The sequence below is a fragment of the Delphinus delphis genome, chromosome 4 (genome assembly GCF_949987515.2).
Source record: "Delphinus delphis chromosome 4, mDelDel1.2, whole genome shotgun sequence".
Taxonomy (NCBI): Eukaryota; Metazoa; Chordata; class Mammalia; order Artiodactyla; family Delphinidae; genus Delphinus; species Delphinus delphis.
The window spans coordinates 60,217,858-60,225,773 of record NC_082686.1 but is presented as its reverse complement, the minus strand read 5'-3'; positions in this window follow the sequence as shown (position 1 = coordinate 60,225,773).

Sequence of the window (7,916 nt, the reverse complement as noted above, 5' to 3'; positions counted from 1 at the left end):
AACCTGAGAAAATAACAATTAATGAGTCAGAACTTTCTGAGTGCTTGCTATGTGCTAGGCTCCGTGCTAAGCATTTTACATGCTTTATGTCACTCAAGGCCAAGTGACATAAAATAAAGATCACCTTAGAAAAAGGCAATACCATTTGTGCTAATTGTGCCCCTCAGCCTTTGTGGGTGAGTATCTCCTGGGCTGAAGCTGCACTCCAGGCCACCTGCGCTCCCAGAATCCCTCAGGTCTCAGTGGCTTTGGAGCCAAGCAGATAAATTCACGTGTCCAGGACACAGACAGGGAGGGCTTATCTCTCACATGTCTTCTGCCATTAACAGAGATAAATCCCGGGATTGTCATTACGGTAATGGCCTCTGTGACTAAGAGGGGTTAAATGGAAAGTCAGTGAACATCAAATATCTTGAAAAATCTATTCACCATGAAGTCACCTTCTAATGTGTTCTGAGGAAACAGTAACATCCATTTTCACTCCAGACACTACTGTCCATGGTTAATAATATCACTACGCGACTCTACCCTGTTAAGTCCACAGAAATTGTTTCTCATTATTGTCAGAGCACATCAGTTACCAATAGCGCCTCTGGGCAGCCCTCGTCATGGCTCTGGGTATAAACATGCTTTACTTCCATTTTTCCCCTCAAGCCTCTCAGCCCTTTGCATATTTAGTTGCCCCGTTTGCCAGTGGGCCTGCTTTCTTCACCCTCCTCTCTGAAGCTCTCATGGCGAACTCGGCTTCTGGTCCGGTCTCAGCCTGTACCTCACCCTCCTTGAGAAGTTCCTCAGCACCTGCCCAGGGCTGGTTCTATCCCCTCAAAAACACCGGGCTCTGGTGACCCAGATAACTGATAAAAATGCTTTCAATCAAAAAAACAAAAACCCACTCTGGGCCATGTACTGCATATATGCACATTTCATACATTATCTCATTAAATCCTCAGAATGACCCTGTGAGGGAGGTACAGTTACTTTCTCCATGCTCCATTTGGGAAAACTGAGGCACAAGGAGGTTAAATAACTCGCCCAGAGTCACTTAACAAACAAACGGAGGACCTGCAGCCACCATGATGGAGTCTGTCTTTGCTTCCATTCTTCCAGAGGCCCTGGGCTGGGGGTGGGCTGGGTTTCCTCCTCATGTCCTCTCCTGATCACTGACCTCTGCATCCCTCCCACTCATTCCTTGAAGATTTTAGTCAGTTGGACTCTTTCCAGAGCTAGTTCTTCTATCATAATTCTTGCTGCTTCCAACATCCAACTAGACTTCAGGGAGTTGGGCAGCAGAAGACACCACCCGTATAAACCACAGCAGGAAGTGGGGGAGCCCGAGGGGTAGCTGCCTGGCAGGGAAATGCTCCTCCCCAAGTGCTTCCCCCACCATTATTTCAGCTCCTCTCCTCCAGTGACTTTGCTGCTACCATCTTGGCCAGCCAGCCCATGTTCAGGCCACCACCTGGACATCACTAACTGCAATGCAACCGCACTCTCTGTTCCAACATCTCCCTCTGAGACCACTGTCTCCTCTCATTCCAGCTCACCTTTTCTAGGTTCCCAGTTCCAACAATTCTTGGACCACACCAGGACTGACAAACCATTGTTCCTGGCACCTTGTTATTGCCCCCCACCCTTCCCTACCTCCTGCCCTCTTACCCAACTTAGATTCCATCACTGTGTTACATCCTGTGTAGACCTTCAGCATGCTCAACCTGCTCTCCCTTCATTGTACTCAGCTGGCAAAACCCTAAGCCTAGTGCAAGCCGACTCTCCCCTTACTCCATACCTGCACCTGAGCAGCTAAGCATGACTGAAGAAAACAACTTTGCTGACTGGTCTCACTTTAGGCGCTTTCACAGGCCTCAACTGGGCCTCCCCAGTGCTGCCTGGAAGCCTGCTGTATTTCCCTAATCCACTTACTTTCCCAGGATCATTTCACCTGTTCCTCTCTCTCTTCAAACCTCCAACACCTCTCTTCCTCCTTGACAATTCTTGCTGATAAATTCACTTCCCAATTTAGTGAGAAAATCTGAGCAATCAGAAAAAGAATTGGCACAAGTTTCTACCATCACATCTACATCTTTTTGCACTTATGTCCATGTAATTTACCTTCCCACCTGTTGCTATGCATGAACTGTCCATCTTCTACCTAAAGCCAACCCCTCCACTTTGCACTGTATCCCATCCCCTCGTGCCTACTGAATGACATTGCTTTCATAACAATTTCCCTTAACCACTGAATCTGTATACAAACACGGTGCTATTTCTCCAATCAAAAACACAAACAAACAAAGGCCCTTTGATCCCACATCAAACTACTGCTCTATTTTCGTTCCCCTTCACAACAGAACCCCTTAAAATGGTTGACTTGGTTCACTCTCTCCCATTCTTCTCCTCTGTGTTTTTTGGGGGTTTTTTTTATTTGTTTTTGTTTTATTTTGTTTTGCCATGCTGTGGCTTGCAGGATCTTAGCTCCCTGACCAGGGATTGAACCTGGGCTGTGAAAGCGCCATGGTCTAACCACTGGACCACCAGGGAATCCCTTCTTCTGTCTTTTCTTAACTACATCACAAGTAGACTTTTGTTCCCTCCATTCTACTAAAACAGCTCTCGCCAAGGTCACCAATGACCACTCAATGCTAAATGCAGTGGTAAATTCTAATTTGACCTTCCAGCAGCATTTGACCCAGATGCTCATACCTTCCTCCTTAAAATGCTTCCCTCCCTTCCCTTCCAGAGCACCACTCTGTCACCATCTGGTCATCTCAGTCTCCTTTGATTGTTCCTCCTCGTCTCCCTCAACATTTAGATGTTGGAATCTCCTAGGGTTTCAGCCTTTAGATCTTTTCCCTTCTCTGGCTACAACCAACCCTCAGGTGACAGCTCCACCTGGCTGCACCTCCCTGCTGACATCCAGACTCCTGTAGTCAGCCAGCCTCCTCGCTGTTCCTGTGACACGCTGAGCACACCTGCTCCCTGGCTCAGTGCCTGCTGCCCTCTCCTCTAGGATTCTGTCCCCTAGACGGTCTGTCTCTTTCAGACTAAAGACTACTAAAGACTGACCTCAGAAGTAAGCCCCTCACTGCCCAGTTGGTCTAGCATGGAACCACCGTTACCTTCCCCACCCATTCTCCTTACCTTCCACACCAATGTATTTTTCTCCATAGCACTTATCTTTATCTGGACTATTACAGACTCAGTTGTTTACTTGTTTATATGTGTCTCCCTTCCCTGGAACCTAAATTCCCTGAGAACTCAGACTGTTCTTTCCTATAGTGTCAGGTTCATAAGTGGGCACTCCTTTTAAATGTACTTTGACTGAATGAATGAAGTCGGGATTTGAATCCACGCAGTCTGACTGTGGTGGCATTGGTCAGAACAGTGGAAGAGAGACATCCTTGTCATGGAGGACTCCAAAAACTATTTGAGAAATTGAAGGATTGGAGGTCCCACCTAGTAAGGACAGAGTCAGAAAAACAAAAGCTGTTTATCATAACCTTATTTTTGCTGCCTGGGTGGTGGGCTGAGAAGGCCAAGTTACACATCTGTGTTGCTACGAGAGATGCAAAACACCCCTGAATCCTGAGAACGTGTGGTTTGACCTGACAACTGCACCCAGAGATCACTATGCGCTTCTTATGAATCTTTGTTTTTAACTCGCCAATTTCTATTTCAACGGCCATGTGCTCACCCTACCTCCTACTCCTGCCCTGAATTATTTTCCCCACCTGAGCACACCTGTGCCCACCCATGGACAAATCTGGGCCCATGCAGACAGTACCATCTTGCCCTGCTTAGTTGGGAAATGTGTCTGTAACGCTATAATCACAACTGCCATCTGAGCAGAGCTAGATAGAATTAGAGCACTCATTGGTCTATTAAAGTAAGGATGGGTTTTTCAGCCCTGCTGCTTTCTCAAAAAATAAAAAAGCCAACCCTTTTCTTTTTTTTTTTTAATTTGCTTTGCATTCACCTAGATATTCGTGCCAGGACTTGCATGAGAAAAACACTTCTTTCTGACCCCTGTAGTGATCAACTGGTGCCTTGAAGCAGGAAATTTGATTACCCCCATCTCAGGCTGAGTCTCTGTTTTATCAATCACAAAATGACTCAACCCCTTTTTAAAAGCCAGCTGTGATCATTGACTCTGTGACCTCCCATGGTGGTGAATTCAGTTTAAAAACTAATAATGATAAAACAAGCAAGGTTACCGAAGCTATTAGGCTTCAATTCTCAACCCTTTGGGGGCTGGAGGAAATAAAGCAAGTTGGCCAAACCTGAGGAGTTGATGATACATATTTCCCTCCTCCAGAAGCATCTTGTAACTCATCCTACCCCAGCAGCGACTTCCCAGGACGGCTTTTCTCTCTGCTGTTCCCCGTCAGCAAGAACGTGCTGACACACAGGCTGATGAGCGGCGCCGAAGCTAAGCCCGTGTGTCCTTCCTGCCTCGAACCCCACAGCCTGTCATCCCCTGTGGTCACACGGCTCCAGCTCATTCACTCACCGCTCACACAAATCTAGATGATGATCAAAGGAAAACTGCACCAGCTCACCCCTGCCTAGACCGGCGCAGGGACGGGTCAAGCGTGCTTGTGAAATATTACCAGATTCTAATCTATTTTTCACCCAGCTCGCTGGCTCGTACACTCACCCTCTCTTCTCTCATCTTCCAAAAAAATAAACAAATAAATGAATTCTGGGTTGGCTGAAGATTTCAGCACTGTGACTGCTGTGCAGATGGATCCTGCAGAAGCTGGTGCTGGCTCTCTAGGGAGTAGCATGAAATGCTGGTTTTCAAAACCTGAGCAGCGTGTAAATGGCAGCTAAAAAGGAAATGCAGATTGGTGCTCGGTGTTAATTGTCTCTTCCTCTCTTCTTCACACACTTCAGAGGCTGTGTGCTGGTAGAAGACAGGAGAGCAGGCCTGCCCCCTCGTGGGGTGGGCTTTTTTTCTTTCAAGCTGGACTGAGAGAATAACACCTAGAATCCAAGTCAAAACATGGAACGGGTTTTTTTTCTTTTTTCCTTTTCCTTTTTCTTTTTTTTTTCCAAGTTCTCATCTGATGAAAGTCAGGGAGGTGGCACCGAGCTCTTCATGAAAGTAAGATTCTGCTGAGAAGCCGATGAGATGTGACACAGAAAGGGGAAGCAGGATGTCTTTGTTTTGAAATGACAGGCGATAAGCTATGGGGGTGCCTGGTGAGATTTTAGTCCATGACTAGGTAGCAGCCTGTCAAATGTAGGCCCCTTAAATGCATCACAAGAATTCTCACTTGAGATGATTTCAATTCCAGCTCTGCCTGTGTGAGTGTATGCACGCAGGCATAGCAAATATAATGGAATGCCAGGATCACGGCTGTGTCCTATTAAGGGTACAACTGTATTCACACTGGGGCCAGAGCTCTGACTCTCTCCATCACCTTCCTTGCTTAGGCAGTGACAAGGTCAGCCTTAGGACCACAACCCAAGCTCAGCGCCATTTATCTTCATCCCTGAAGATTCATGTTAGCCTCTCCCAAGACCTTCATCAAGCAGAACCTTGACTGTCTTTTCTTTTTTTGTGTTTTGTCTAGATGAAGTGGGGTTCTTTGAATCTGTGCAGTTCTGAATAAAACAGGGGCAATAGAGAAGCAACTTGAGAAATGAACTATCAGCAAGGAGAAAAGAAGAATCTAGAAGGTTTTTTTTAAAATCATAAAACCCCGGGGCCCCACCTGAGCCATGGTTCCCCCGTGTCTCCACGCATTCAGGAAAAGGCTGTGTCTCCCTGCTGCTGTTGCTGGAGTGCCAACCCCATTCTAGCTTGCCAGTTGCAGGCAAAGAGAAGAAATCACGAATGAAAACAAGTTACTGTCTGGACCCATTTTGAACTGCATGACCAAGGATGTGCAGATGAACTGGTCCCCACCCCTGCTCTTCACCGGCACGACCAAGAAGAGCATGGAGTGGGCACTTTCCAAAGAAATGAATCCCTCCTGTTGTTGCCTGCAACTCACCTGGGTGGTGGGCTCCACACTCCAGCCTCTCCTAGCACCTTTCCTAACCGGGGCAGAGAGTGATCTCAGCCGAGGATGGGAAAACCATGAGCCGGATCTTGCTCCAAGTACAAGTGGCCTCACTCAAGCTGCATGCGTGAAGGAAGCAGATAAAGAATGTTCTTTCAAGGAATTGGCAAGGACCGTTGTAGGGGTGCAAGGGGGACCATCCTGGCTGAACCCTCATCCCCAGAAAGAGCTTCCCAGGCTAGAAATGGGGCTCAGGTATAGGACACAGGACTGGACCACTAGGTCTCTCTCCTTAGAAGCACCTCCTCAGTCTGAGTCCAGTCGGTTACCTGCCACCTTTCTGGGTAGAGTCCAATTTCCCAAGCCTATTCCCCCCCGCCCCCCCACAAAAGGGAGTGGCCTCCAGGTGCAGGTCACCTAGACAGAATCACCACAGTCATCACTAATAAATGGGAGGAGTGATGGCTGCCATTGTAGACCATGATGTCGGCCAATGGGCTTTAGGGCATGACTCAGCCTTCCCAGCCCTGTGTGCAGGGGAGAGTCTGTCCCCGGTGGGGAAACCCCAGAGTAGATGTCTATGCGCTTATAATCCACTCTCCCCAGAGGGGGAAATGGGATGGGGCTGATGCTTTATTTTGTCTCAACATTTTCTTGATTCCAGTGGTTTGTTATGTGCCAGCCAACAAGAGCCTCAGGCAAGGTCTGGAAGCTGCTTAAATGTCACTTGCTGCCTAGTGAATGCATAAGGGAGCTGTTGTCACAGAGACGCTGCCTCCGTTTAGTGACATAAGCTGGCAGCTCTATCCAAGGGGTTTGCATGTAGCCTGGTACCAGGATGACCGTGGCAACCAAAAGAGATGACAGGGTCCCTGCTGCCCGTCCAGCCCCTCCCATAGGTGACCAAAACAGAGCCACCTTAAAGCAGTTTTCCGAAGCTATGGGATGGAAATCGGAACTGAGGTTATTCAGCAGGAAGACCTGATTGGGGGGCGGGTGTTGACTGAGATGGGACATGAAGTGATGGAAATGTTTCTGGAGTGATGGAAATATTCTACTTCTTGATCGTATGTGGTTTACATGAGTGTCTGAATTTGTCAAAGGTGATCAAACTGTACACTCCGTTTCACTGTACGTAAATTATACTTTCATTATAAAAAAGCTATTCTACTTCTACAGGAGGCCACAAGAGGGGCAATTTTGATATTCCTTACTTTCAACCTACCTTTCTGGTACCAGTTGAAAAAGGGCAGCCCGGAAGTTCCATTCCTGGCTCCCTGGGCCCCACTCTGTGCAGTAGGTCATGCCTAGGACCTGGAATCCAAAGCCTGCATCTGAAGCCCCGTCTCCCACTCACCACACCTGTGATTTTTGGCTAGTCTCTTCACCTTCTAAGGCTCTGTCTCTTCATCTTTAAAATGGAAGGTAATGATCCCTGCCTATAATATTACCAGAGGAAACAAAAAATAGTGTTTCATAAACTGGGAAACACTGTAGGAATACAGATTGTACACTGCCTCAAAAAGATCATCACTATTTAGACACATACCTAAAATGGACAAGCTCCTCAGTGTAGTGTTAAAAACTCCAATTGGGGGCTTCCCTGGTGGCGCAGTGGTTGAGAGTCTGCCTGCCGATGCAGGGGACACGGGTTCGTGTCCCGGTCCTGGAGGATCCCGCACGCCGCGGAGCAGCTGGGCCCATGAGCCGTGGCTGCTGGGCCTGCGCGTCCGGAGCCTGTGCCCCGCAACGGGAGAGGCTGCGGCGGTGAGAGGCCCGCGTACCACAAAAAAAAAAAAAAAAAAAAAAAACTTCAGTTGGACAATCTGCTATGAAAACCTCCATAAACAAGATATAGCTAAATAATCATAAGCAGTGGTATGAATTTTAGTCCACAGCCCCCAAGTG